General features: G+C 43.8%; 1 protein-coding gene across 10 annotated transcripts in view; it reads left to right on the top strand.

The window, feature by feature from the left end:
- The window catches only part of LOC128693168 (uncharacterized), a 587,947-nt gene that overhangs the window by 361,570 nt on the left and 211,844 nt on the right, over window positions 1-14,533 (top strand). The window contains exon 1 of one of the 10 annotated variants that reach the window (XM_070089482.1): window positions 4,462-4,773. The exons of the other annotated variants lie outside the window; for them this stretch is intronic. The gene's annotated coding sequence lies outside the window, so the exon portion shown is untranslated. Of the gene's footprint in view, window positions 1-4,461; window positions 4,774-14,533 lie in introns of those variants that run through there. 10 annotated transcript variants of the gene reach the window in all.

Genomic DNA, 14,533 nt, shown 5'->3' with positions numbered 1-14,533 from the left:
ATGTCTCAATATGACTGTATTTAGTAAGTTGTTAATCAGATTAAAGGTCGACAATCTGAACAGTTCCTTCATAAATAAGATTCAAAACCTCCTCAATATATGCAAAATTTCTGACAACTCTTACACAGCTGGACTTGGAAAAAATCGTTGATAACATGGCCATGCACTCTGCCAGAGGCCCAGACCCATGGAACTCCGTGTTCATTAAGAACTGCAAAAAATCCCTATCATATGCCTTTAATTCATATTCTATGGATAAAATCTTTGAAATAGTTCTGAGAAGCCAGATCGCCAACCACTTGGATTCTCAACAGTTGCACAACCAAGAGCAACATGGGTTTAAAGCAGGTCGCTGCTGCTTGTCACAACTACTGGACCACTATAACATGGTCTTGGAGGCACTGGATGACAGAGTGCAGAAAGTGCGTTCATGGTGTAATAACGCACAAAATTCATGGAAAAAGAATACCTGGAAAAGTAGGTAGATTGTTATTAACTTTCTAATCAATAAAATGCAAAGAGTAATAAACAGAGTTAAGTCAGAGACTGCCACAGTGAAAATTTGTGTCCATAAGGCATAGTACTCCCTCCAACCTTTTATTCAACCTCATATCTGACAAAGAGACATAAATAATAGCACTGTATCATCTTTTGCAGACGATACTAAAATCTGCATGAGACTGTCATCCGCTGAGGACATGGTAAATCTCTAAGCGGGTATAAACCAAGTCTTCCAGTGAACTAACAGAAAACAATATGATGTTCAATGAGAATAAATTTCAGTTACTCAGTTATGAAAAACTTGAGGAAATAAATACTAGAAAAGAGTATAAAACAAATTCTAACCACATAGTAGAGTGAAAAAATAACGTGAAGGACTTAAGAGAAATGTCAGAGGATTTCACTGTGAAGGATCACACGAGTGTCATTATCACCACTGCAAGGAAAATGATAGGATGGATAATGAGAACCTTCAAGACAAGGGATCCCAAGCCATTTAAGTCACTTGTTCTCTCTAGGCTGGAATACTGCTGTACACTAACAACCCCTTTCAAGGCAGGTGAAATTGCAGATTTGGAGACTACAGAAATACTTCACTGCACTTATGTGTTCAGTCAACCACCTTAATTACTGGGAACATTTGAAGTTCCTTGACCTGTCCTTCTTGGAACATAGGCGAGAAAAATGCATTAAATTTACACCGGACTCTTCCCAGATCTGCACACAGAAATCACTACCTAGGAAAACAAAAGACTTGGCAGACGGTGCAATATACCACCAGTGAAAAGCAGAGAGAACACAAGTGACAGGGAACCAAGACTGCTCAAGAGCCTCCAGTCATACATAAGGGCGATTACCAATAAACCACTTACGAAAGGGAACTGAATAGGTTCCTATATCGCACACACTGTTATAATCCCGTTTATATCATCCTCCCGCTCCCTTCCTTTTCATTAGCTTCTTCCTTCCTTTGTTTAACAATTATCGTTGTTTTTCCACTCGTTGATATCCTGACGAGAGAACGTACTGCGTTATTGTTGTAATGTTTGTTGAGAAAGTTGCCAAGATGAATGAAGGTGTGGGAGGGAAGTGTGGGAGGAAGGTGTAGCTGGTGTGGAAGGGAGGTGTAGCAGGTGGAAGGGAGGGTGGGCTGGGGTGTGGAAGGCAGCATGAAAGAGGGTGTGAGAGAGAGGGAATGGTAGGGAGTATGTGGGCAATAAATGGGGAAGGGAGGGAGGGAGGAAGGAAGATAGAAGGAAGGAAGTGGGTGAGAGGAAGCTCAGGGTCAGGTCAGGTCACGTTCAGAACCAAGATGCACAGGAAGTGAGCAGTTAATGAGAGAGAGAGAAAGAGAGAGAAGAGAGTAAATACATTGGTCTCTTCATATATAGATTCATTATAAATAAAGCTAGTTTGATAGATGTGAACTGTTATCAAGTGTTATACACACGGTGTAGAGACCACATTGTTATATACACGGTGTAGAGACCACAGTGTTACACACACGGTGTAGAGACCACAGTGTTATACACACGGTGTAGAGACCACATTTTTATATACACGGTGTAGAGACCACAGTGTTATACACACGGTGTAGAGACCACATTGTTATATACACGGTGTAGAGACCACATTGTTATATACACGGTGTAGAGACCACAGTGTTACACGGTGTAGAGACCACAGTGTTATACACACGGTGTAGAGACCACATTGTTATATACACGGTGTAGAGACCACAGTGTTATACACACGGTGTAGAGACCACAGTGTTATACACACGGTGTAGTGACCACAGTGTTACACGGTGTAGAGACCACAGTGTTATACACACGGTGTAGAGACCTCAGTGTTATACACACGGTGTAGAGACCACAGTGTTATACACACGGTGTAGAGACAGTGTTATACGCTCGGTGTAGAGACCACAGTGTTATACACACGGTGTAGAGACAACAGTGTTATACACACGGTGTAGAGACCACGGGGTGTGTTGCTATACACACGGTGTAGAGACCACGGGGTGTGTTATACACACGGTGTAGAGACCACGGGGTGTGTTGTGTTATACACACGGTGTAGAGACCACGGGGTGTGTTATACACACGGTGTAGAGACCACGGGGTGTGTGTTATACACACGGCGTAGAGACCACGGGGTGTGTTGTGTTATACACACGGTGTAGAGACCACGGGGTGTGTTGTGTTATACACACGGTGTAGAGACCACGGGGTGTGTTATACACACGGTGTAGAGACCACGGGGTGTGTTGTGTTATACACACGGTGTAGAGACCACGGGGTGTGTTATACACACGGTGTAGAGACAACAGTGTTATACACACGGTGTAGAGACCACGGGGTGTGTTGCTATACACACGGTGTAGAGACCACGGGGTGTGTTATACACACGGTGTAGAGACCACGGGATGTGTTATACACACGGTGTAGAGACCACGGGGTGTGTTATACACACGGTGTAGAGACCACGGGGTGTGTTGTGTTATACACACGGTGTAGAGACCACGGGGTGTGTTGTGTTATACACACGGTGTAGAGACCACGGGGTGTGTTATACACACGGTGTAGAGACCACGGGGTGTGTTATACACACGGTGTAGAGACCACGGGGTGTGTTGTGTTATACACACGGTGTAGAGACCACGGGGTGTGTTGTGTTATACACACGGTGTAGAGACCACGGGGTGTGTTGTTATACACACGGTGTAGTGGCAACAGTGTGGGTTGTGTGCCACTCTGGCTCAGGTTAACACACTTTTCTTCACTCCTCTTGTGTCATCATTCAACACTTCGTGTTCTCTTCTTTCTCCCTTTCCTTATCTTCTTCCTCCACCATCTACCTTCATAATCACTTATCTGTCGTTCTCCATTATCACTGTTTTTTTACTCCTCCATTATAACTTACATTGTTTTTCAATTATCATTGTTGCACGTATCTCCCCTCATAATACCAATAAGAATCGATACGAAAGCCGGATGGAGAACTAAAGATTTTTTTGTTACCAGTGAAGGCCAGACATCGTATAGCTGACAGTAGCAGTTATAAGATATAAGTAGTTATTATAGGTTTATTTTAAGGCTGCCCCTATTACTCTGCATAACCAGGGGCTTTCTGTAGAGTATGTTAATAATGTCCCCGTGTACGAATCAGCTGTAAGCCTCACTGTGTAGAAATAGTTTATTTATCACAAGCACTATGCGCAGAATTTGAAAAAGAAATTGATGTAACCAATCGTGCATCACCTGGACCTGATTCACGGGATTCCTTATTTACAGAGAATTGCGAAATGCCGCTGGCACGAGCATTCATCATGTAATTGAAGAAAGAGCTTAACTCTGGGTGAAATCCCAGAGGCCATGAGGAGTGTAGAAATAGCTGCTATGCATAACGGAGGTAGTAGAGCGGTAACTAAAAATTATAGACCAGTAGCCTAACATCCCATATAAAAATCTTAAAAAAGGTGACGAGACACCAAATTATTAACTTTACGAAGCAACACAACCTGCACAACCCAAACAGCATGGATTTTGAGGTGGGAGATCATACTTGTCACAACTACTGAACCACTACATCAATAAACTTTCCTTGAGGGTTCTTCCCTATTTCTCCTGCTCCCATATCATTTCAATTCATTCTACATCTAGTCTACCATCGTAGGCTGCCACCCACAACAGCCAACAAACACTCAGGTACTTATTTACTGGTTGTCGAGCAAAGACTTGCCTATATGTGCTGACACACCCTAGAATCAAATCAGGTCCTTAAGGTTGCGAGTCTAATACTTCTCCCAGTGCGCTAGAGGTCACCTCTAGTGCTACTTTTCAACCTCTCTCGTCTTCATGAAGCCCCAGGCACCGGATCTTCCTCCCCCGCCCACCCCAACTAACCCTTCCATCAACAACAACAGCAGGAACAGCAACAGCAGCAGACACCACCTGCGTGGCTGCCGTCACTGTGTCTGCGGTAGTCGTGGAGTGAACACATCACTGCCTCGCTCCTCACCCTCCTGTGAGACAACCTTCTTTTGTTGACTCTTCCTTCCGTGAAGGGATGAAACTTTGTGTTCAACGTTTGTTTGTAGTGGATTAACGAGTGTGCGCGTGAACTGATATGATCGAAGAAACTGTACATGTCGTTGAGTATAGTGTTTTTGAATAGTTTAACTGCTTTTAACGGATATCTGAGTCATTACTGACGCTGGTGAGTGGGAACGTTTAACCTGGGACAACATAGTGATCTACAACACACCAGGTAAGTTGTCTGAGTGATTAATGAGGTTTTAAGCCCTGTCAACCTCATGAGGCTCATTAAGACTTCGTGTAACCTGTTCATCACCAGTCAAAAATACTTTAATCCCTAAGGTAGGGATTTAAGTCTATTCTTGGTATATATATGTATATATATATATATATATATATATATATATATATATATATATATATATATATATATATATATATATATATATAAAAGATAGATATACACCTCATTGTGTAAATACGCTAGGAGACAATTCTACAGGCGTGTATGTGTGTGTAAAATATATACATACATACTTTATATATATATATATATACTTTTAGACTTAGGATCGATCAAACTGCCACAATTGTTCAAAAAAATATATTTTCTAAACCTAAGTTAGTAACCTCGGCTAATCTTGGTAAATAAACGTAATGTAAGTTGATCCTTACTATAATGACCGAGGTCAGCCTCCAGTAACTGGTGTTACCATCCATCAGTGTAATGTATTAATTTCCAAGTCGTTTGGCGGATTTTCATGGGTATTGTAATGACGAAATTATATTTTGCTCGTATGTAATAAACAAATTGCAGTAATGGGAAACTGTTTAGATAACGTTTCGCCCGTACACATTCAGATCAGTAGAGTATACTGTCTACCTCACACTAGCTGCACTGACTAATGCTGACACCTGCTGACTAATACTGTCTTGTCTACCTCACGCCAGCTGCACCAACAAATGCTGACAGCTGCTCTGACTAATACTGCCTTGTCTACCTCACGCCAGTTGGACATCGAGCGCACGCTACATGAACTACAGGAAGACAAACTAAATTACGGTCCTGATTTCTAAGGCATTTCCTGTTGTTCATTTTGAGACGAATCATCCCCAGAAACTGGTATCAGGACACTACTTCCTATATCTATACTATGTCTCTTACCAGTGGTAAGTGACCTACTAGCGTTTATAAAAGACAGTAAATTAGACACTCATGCAACACTTGGGTATCTTTATTGTGAAACATTTGGCCACACAGTGGCTTCAGTCCAGTACTGAGAAGAATGGTTAAACATCAACCATTCTTCTCTGGACTGGACTGAGGAAGCCACTGTGGTGAAACGTTTCCACAATAAGGACACGCAAGTGTTGCCCAAGTGTCGGTTCTCTGAACCATTTATCCACACAAAATATAGTTACTATGTGTAGAAGAGGTTTGTATCTAAAAAAAAAAAAAACTGGCTGGTTAATTCGCCAAAATTTAGCTTAAACCTCTGAACAGTAACCGTGGTGACTGATTCACTTCCTGGGTTGAGTTACTGGAGGGATCAAAATTGCATTACTGGAACTAGTTGGTTGGTAACGTTTAAAAACTGCATTAAGATAAGATTTCGTTCGGATTTTTAACCCCAGAGGGTTAGCCATTCAGGAATACTCAAGAAAGGTAGTGCGTCATAGAGGGATTGTCTTATTCCCATTGGGGTCCTCAATCTTGTCCCCCAGGATGCGACCCACACCAGTCGACTAACACCCAGGTACCTACTTTGCATTATTATTATTATCAAGGGGAAGCGCTAAATCCGTAGGATTATACAGCGCCTGTGGGGGAGGATGTGGAAGGCATTCAGGGAACTGGAGCACACATCCAATTCCCTTTATCAAGAGCCCCTCACCAGCGTCAAGGAATCTTCCTTGAGGGGGGGGGTGCCTACTTGCTTGTTAGGTGAACGGGACAACAATACGACCCTTGCTGGTACACAAACAATACGACCCTTGGCGTACATGTGCTGTTAAGATACACCTCACAACTTTGACTCAGGACAACCATTGTTACGACAGGAGATGAGTGTAGGGAGATTACACACAATCTTTCCCTGGATATACTCTACTGATCTGAATGTGTACGGGCGAAACGTTATCTAAACAGTTTCCCATTACTGCAATTTGTTTATTACATACGAGCAAAATATAATTTCGTCATTACAATACCCATGAAAATCCGCCAAACGACTTGGAAATTAATACATTACACTGATGGATGGTAACACCAGTTACTGAAGGCTGACCTCGGTCATTATAGTAAGGATCAACTTACATTACGTTTATTTACCAAGATTAGCCGAGGTTACTAACTTAGGTTTAGAAAATATATTTTTTTGAACAATTGTGGCAGTTTGATCGATCCTAAGTCTAAAAGTCAGTAGGTGTCAGCATTAGTCAATGCAGCTGGTGTGAGGTAGACGAGACATTAGTCAGACAGCTGGTGTCAGAGTCACTGGTATCAAGAAGGATCATACATTACGAAACTCTCACCATATTTCTTGAACTTTGTTTCACCTTCGTCAGCCTGGTGATGCTGGTGACTTGTATTGATGTTCTGAGTGTGCTCACTGATGTTTGATGTTGGGGGTTGAAAAGGCCCTCAAAATTTGTCAGACATCACTGGTAAGGATACAGGGCAAACGTCGCACCACTACCATGCAGCACCCCTCCGCCAGCACACCTGTGTCTAGCACACCCCAAGGTTACCGCCCGTCGTGCTGCTGGTGCCAGCACCTGTTTCAGGTGTATGCATGAGTAATAATGATAGTAGACGGTGGTGTCTAGCATATGCGAATGTTGTGGTGTAGCGGGGTATGTGGTACTAGGCAAGTCGTTCACGATATTAACTTTCCTTGGTTGATTAAATATTACAGTAACATTATACTATATAAATAATGTATTTGCAGCAAATCGTGGATATTAAGACTCCGAGCTTTAGTTACAACTTAGATTAATTCCCATCTGTTAAGACATGTGTGCAACAGTTAGGTATCTTTATTCTGAAATGTTTCGTCTACACAGTAGGCTTCTTCAGTCGAGTACAAAGGCAGCAGCAGATGCAGAGATCATGTCTCCGTACTGTTGCTTCATCTTCACCTTGTTCCAGACTATGGAGCAGAACTCTTCTCTAGGCTGAGGGACTGACCACCTCAAAACTACGCGTTTGAGGGTGATGGACTGATTACATCGTCCTTACATCTCTATTGCTTCTTCTGCCTTCTCTGTATTCGACTGTAGGCGAAACGTTTCGGAATAAAGATTCCTAACTGTTGCACATGTCTTATCAACTTGTCGGTACTGTATACCATTGTCATATTCACATTGTTCCCAGCTGTTGGTGGTATCAGTTTTGTGCTTGTACTATTTCACTGTGAAGTACAATGCTGGAATGTTTATTCCTTCCGTCACACATTTCAGTGTCTTTTCTTGCAGTTGCTACACCAGCCTGCAACATGTAAATCTTGCTCATCAATCTCTACTCTTCACCATTTTATTTTTATTCGTTCTCACAAGTTTCGCCTTCTGCAGCCCTATTGTAGTTGACACAGTCGCTGTGCCCTTTCTTAGCCTCGTAAACTTAATTCGCTCTTAAATTTTTGTAAATTGTTTTCTCTTTGTAACCGGCTGTAATATTTCTCCTACCCCGTAATTTCTTTGTACCCTCCCGTTCTTGCTATTCGTTAATCTCTCGTTCCTTACTCTCACTCCCTGCATTGTTGACATGAGGCGGTAATCTTGTACTCTTTATTGGTATTTCCTTTTTATCTACAGTTTCATTATTATCCGTATTATTACACATGATAAGATGGATAATGAGAACGTTCAAGACCAGAGATGTCAAACCAATGATCCTTTTTAAATCACTTGTTATCTCTAGGCTAGAATACTGCTGTACATTAACATCCCCATTCAAGGCAGGTTAAATTGCAGATCTAGAGAATGCACAGAGAACCTTTACTGCACATGTAAGTTCCATCAAACGCCTGGGCGCACTTGTACTCACTGGAGCGCAGGCGAGAGAGAGACGTCATAATCTAAACCTGGAAAATCCTAGAGAGACTGGTCCCTAATCTGTACACAGAAATCACTCCCTACGAAAGCAAAGGACTTGGCAGGCGATGCAACGTACCCCCAATGAAAAGTAGGGGCGCCATTAGTACATTAAGAGAAAACGCAGTAAGTGTCCGGGGCCCAAGATTGTTCAATAACCTCCCACCATGTACAAGGGAAATTACCAATAGACCTCTTGTTGTCTTCAAGAGGGAGCTGGACAGATACCTAAAGTCAGTACCAGATCAGCCGGGCTGCGGTTCGTACGTTGGACTACGTGCGGCCAGCAGTAACAGCCTGGTTGATCAGGCCCTGAATCACCGGGAGACCTGGTCATGGACCGGGCCGGGGGGACCTTGATCCCCGGAATACCCTTTAGGTAGACTCCAGGTAAGAGCGTAAGTAGTGGAGCTCTGCTGGAGTGCAACCGACTCATGGTAGGTAGGTCTCTCGTCCACTCTTGTTGTTTTCATTATTGCCTGCGTAGTTAGTGTGAAGTTAAGTGATATGAGTGTACCCAGACACTTGTACACATCACTTATACTGTCTCTCAAACTTTTGGCTCCTAGCCATAGTCATCGCTGATCCGCCAACACCACTTTAAGGATCAGGTGATTCATCAACACTGAGGATGAAGTGATCCGTCAACACCACTGAGAAGAGATCTGAGAGATGGTTGTTAACTGCCCTTCTGAGAGATGGTTGTTAACTGCCCTTCTGAGAGATGGTTGTTAACTGCTCTTCTGAGAGATGGTTGTTAACTGCCCTTCTGAGAGATGGTTGTTAACTGCCCTTCTGAGAGATGGTTGTTAACTGCTCTTCTGAGAGATGGTTGTTAACTGCTCTTCTGAGAGATGGTTGTTAACTGCTCTTCTGAGAGATGGTTGTTAACTGCTCTTCTGAGAGATGGTTGTTAACTGCTCTTCTGAGAGATGGTTGTTAACTGCCCTTCTGAGAGATGGTTGTTAACTGCTCTTCTGAGAGATGGTTGTTAACTGCCCTTCTGAGAGATGGTTGTTAACTGCTCTTCTGAGAGATGGTTGTTAACTGCTCTTCTGAGAGATGGTTGTTAACTGCTCTTCTGAGAGATGGTTGTTAACTGCTCTTCTGAGAGATGGTTGTTAACTGCTCTTCTGAGAGATGGTTGTTAACTGCCCTTCTGAGAGATGGTTGTTAACTGCTCTTCTGAGAGATGGTTGTTAACTGCTCTTCTGAGAGATGGTTGTTAACTGCTCTTTTGAGAGATGGTTGTTAACTGCCCTTCTGAGAGATGGTTGTTAACTGCCCTTCTGAGAGATGGTTGTTAACTGCCCTTCTGAGAGATGGTTGTTAACTGCTCTTTTGAGAGACGGTTGTTAACTGCTCTTTTGAGAGATGGTTGTTAACTGCCCTTCTGAGAGATGGTTGTTAACTGCCCTTCTGAGAGATGGTTGTTAACTGCCCTTCTGAGAGATGGTTGTTAACTGCCCTTCTGAGAGATGGTTGTTAACTGCTCTTTTGAGAGATGGTTGTTAACTGCTCTTTTGAGAGATGGTTGTTAACTGCCCTTCTGAGAGATGGTTGTTAACTGCCCTTCTGAGAGATGGTTGTTAACTGCCCTTCTGAGAGATGGTTGTTAACTGCCCTTCTGAGAGATGGTTGTTAACTGCTCTTTTGAGAGATGGTTGTTAACTGCTCTTTTGAGAGATGGTTGTTAACTGCCCTTCTGAGAGATGGTTGTTAACTGCCCTTCTGAGAGATGGTTGTTAACTGCCCTTCTGAGAGATGGTTGTTAACTGCCCTTCTGAGAGATGGTTGTTAACTGCTCTTTTGAGAGATGGTTGTTAACTGCTCTTTTGAGAGATGGTTGTTAACTGCCCTTCTGAGAGATGGTTGTTAACTGCCCTTCTGAGAGATGGTTGTTAACTGCCCTTCTGAGAGATGGTTCATATCTTAAGAATTTACAACCTCAGCCACTTTATTTTTCGAACTTTTAACTAGTGCTGGGACGATACCAAATTTGTTGCCGACACTCAGTTTTTAGGTCGATAAAGATACCGTCAAAACCACTTGCTACCACTGATGATAACGCTACACTGATGCACCTATTTTTGACTCGATACCACCTTTCATACTCTAATTTTAATCACCCATTGAAGAAAATTTCCTATTTTTTTTTAATTTCTTGGCAAAAACATGCGAACTGTCCACCCATGATAGGAATACGGAAGGAAAATTCTGTTTCGTCTGTGTAAACCTTCATTCGGTAGCCCCCAATCTTGTCATACTTAAAATATAGGGTTGGTTAAGGGGATTTAAAACCTGTCGACTACACGAGGGTTATTAAGGCTGCACGTAACCTTTTCAAAACCATACAGGAATACTTTAATACTTAAAATAGGGATTACGCTCAGCATACAGTGGCCACTTTATTAGAAACACCTTTCTAGTACTGGGTAGGGCCTCCTTTACCCCCTGAACAGTCTAAATTCGTGACATGAATTCATCAAGGTGCCGGAAACATTCCCTAGAGATCTTGGTCCATATTGACATGACATCATACATCGGTTACTGCAGATTTGTCGGCTGCGTATTCATGCTGCGAATCTCCCAAAGATTTACGCCAAATTCTGACCCTACCATCTGCATTTCACAGCAGAAATCGCGATTCGTCAGAATAGGTGACATTTTTCCAACCTTCAGCTGTCAAGTTTTGGTGAACCTGTGTCCACTGTAGCCTCAGTTTCCTGTTCTTAGCTGAGAGGAGTTGAACCCGGTGTGGTCTGCTGCCGCTGTAGCCCATCCACTTCAAGGTTCGACATGTTATACATTCAGAGATGTTTTTCTGCATACCACTCCTGTAACATGTGGTTAAGAGAGTTACTGTCACCTTCCTGTCAGCATAAACCAGTTTGGCCATTCTCCTCTGACCTCTCTGCTAATCAGGGTAAACGTTTAGGCCCACAGAACTCCCATCGCTAGATGTTTTGTGTTTTTCACATTTTCTGTAAACTCTAGAGACTGTTGTTCGTGAAAATCCCAGATCAGCAGTTTCTGAGATAATCAAACCAGCATCTGTCTGGCACCAACAGTCTTCCCCATTCTTATGTTCGATCTGAACAACAAATACTTCCTCTTAACCATGTCTTACATGCTTATAGGCGTAGAGGTGTTCCCACGTGATTAGCTGATTGGATATTTTCACTAAGGAGTAGGTGTGCAGGTGTACCTAATCAGTTAGCCGTGTTCGACGATAACTCGAGAAGGCTCGACTCTCGACCTATTAATCAGTTGTCATTGTTAGATGTGGAATTTTAATAGACAATTCATCTATTATGGCGTCAGATAAACGTAGCCTTACCATTTGAAGACAAAATATTGTAAACATTGAACATGTACAGTAAACTCTCGTGAATACCAGCAGTGATCAGTGTACAGGGAACACCAGAGTGATCAGTGTACAGGGAACACCAGAGTGATCAGTGTACAGGGAACACCAGAGTGATCAGTGTACAGGGAACACCAGAGTGATCAGTGTACAGGGAACACCAGAGTGATCAGTGTACAGGGAACACCAGAGTGATCAGTGTACAGGGAACGCCAGAGTGATCAGTGTACAGGGAACGCCAGAGTGATCAGTGCAGGGAGCACCAGAGTGATCAGTGTACAGGGAACACCAGAGTGATCAGTGTACAGGGAACACCAGAGTGATCAGTGTACAGGGAGCACCAGAGTGATCAGTGTACAGGGAGCACCAGAGTGATCAGTGTACAGGGAGCACCAGAGTGGTCAGTGTACAGGGAACACCAGAGTGATCAGTGTACAGGGAACACCAGAGTGATCAGTGTACAGGGAACACCAGAGTGATCAGTGTACAGGGAACACCAGAGTGATCAGTGTACAGGGAACACCAGAGTGATCAGTGTACAGGGAACACCAGAGTGATCAGTGTACAGGGAACACCAGAGTGATCAGTGTACAGGGAACGCCAGAGTGATCAGTGTACAGGGAACGCCAGAGTGATCAGTGTACAGGGAACACCAGAGTGATCAGTGTACAGGGAACACCAGAGTGATCAGTGTACAGGGAACACCAGAGTGATCAGTGTACAGGGAACACCAGAGTGATCAGTGTACAGGGAGCACCAGAGTGATCAGTGTACAGGGAGCACCAGAGTGATCAGTGTACAGGGAGCACCAGAGTGATCAGTGTACAGGGAGCACCAGAGTGATCAGTGTACAGGGAGCACCAGAGTGATCAGTGTACAGGGAACACCAGAGTGATCAGTGTACAGGGAACACCAGAGTGATCAGTGTACAGGGAACACCAGAGTGATCAGTGTACAGGGAACACCAGAGTGATCAGTGTACAGGGAACACCAGAGTGATCAGTGTACAGGGAACGCCAGAGTGATCAGTGCAGGGAGCACCAGAGTGATCAGTGTACAGGGAACACCAGAGTGATCAGTGTACAGGGAACACCAGAGTGATCAGTGTACAGGGAACACCAGAGTGATCAGTGTACAGGGAACACCAGAGTGATCAGTGTACAGGGAACACCAGAGTGATCAGTGTACAGGGAGCACCAGAGTGATCAGTGTACAGGGAGCACCAGAGTGGTGAGTGTACAGGGAGCACCAGAGTGATCAGTGTACAGGGAGCACCAGAGTGATCAGTGTACAGGGAGCACCAGAGTGATCAGTGTACAGGGAGCACCAGAGTGATCAGTGTACAGGGAGCACCAGAGTGATCAGTGTACAGGGAGCACCAGAGTGATCAGTGTACAGGGAGCACCAGAGTGATCAGTGTACAGGGAGCACCAGAGTGATCAGTGTACAGGGAGCACCAGAGTGATCAGTGTACAGGGAGCACCAGAGTGATCAGCGTACAGGGAGCACCAGAGTGATCAGCGTACAGGGAGCACCAGAGTGATCAGCGTACAGGGAGCACCAGAGTGATCAGCGTACAGGGAGCACCAGAGTGATCAGCGTACAGGGAGCACCAGAGTGATCAGCGTACAGGGAGCACCAGAGTGATCAGCGTACAGGGAGCACCAGAGTGATCAGCGTACAGGGAGCACCAGAGTGATCAGCGTACAGGGAGCACCAGAGTGATCAGCGTACAGGGAGCACCAGAGTGATCAGCGTACAGGGAGCACCAGAGTGATCAGCGTACAGGGAGCACCAGAGTGATCAGCGTACAGGGAGCACCAGAGTGATCAGCGTACAGGGAGCACCAGAGTGATCAGCGTACAGGGAGCACCAGAGTGATCAGCGTACAGGGAGCACCAGAGTGATCAGCGTACAGGGAACACCAGAGTGATCAGCGTACAGGGAACACCAGAGTGATCAGTGTACAGGGAACACAACTGGGCACCATATTTTCTGATAGCATATATTAGCAACATATAATCTGATATATTTGCGTCACAATACCATACATAGCGTGTTCTAGTGGCGTCACAGTACCATACATAGCGTGTTCTAGTGGCGTCACAGTACCAAACAGTGTTTTAGTGGCGTCACAGTACCGTATATAGTGTTTGATATAGAAAACACCCACACTAGACTATTGTGACTGATAACGGTGGTGGCTCGGCCGGAAATAGCGATGAACCATGGAAGGGAAGTCTTGTGTGAAATTACACCTGCAGCCCATACACTTAATTTTAGCATTAACACGTGCTTACACAATTGTGCATGTGTGTATATATATATATATATATCTATATATATATATATATATATATATATATATATATATATATATATATATATATATATATTAGTGTGTGTGTGTATTTTCTTCAGTAAGTTGGCCGCCTCCCACCGAGGCAGGGTGACCCAAAAAAGAAAGAAAATCCCCAAAAAGAAAATGCTTTCATCATCATTCAACACTTTCACCACACTCACACATAAT

Source organism: Cherax quadricarinatus, chromosome 28 (assembly GCF_038502225.1).
Source record: "Cherax quadricarinatus isolate ZL_2023a chromosome 28, ASM3850222v1, whole genome shotgun sequence".
Taxonomy (NCBI): Eukaryota; Metazoa; Arthropoda; class Malacostraca; order Decapoda; family Parastacidae; genus Cherax; species Cherax quadricarinatus.
This window is presented reverse-complemented; position numbering and strand designations above follow the sequence as displayed.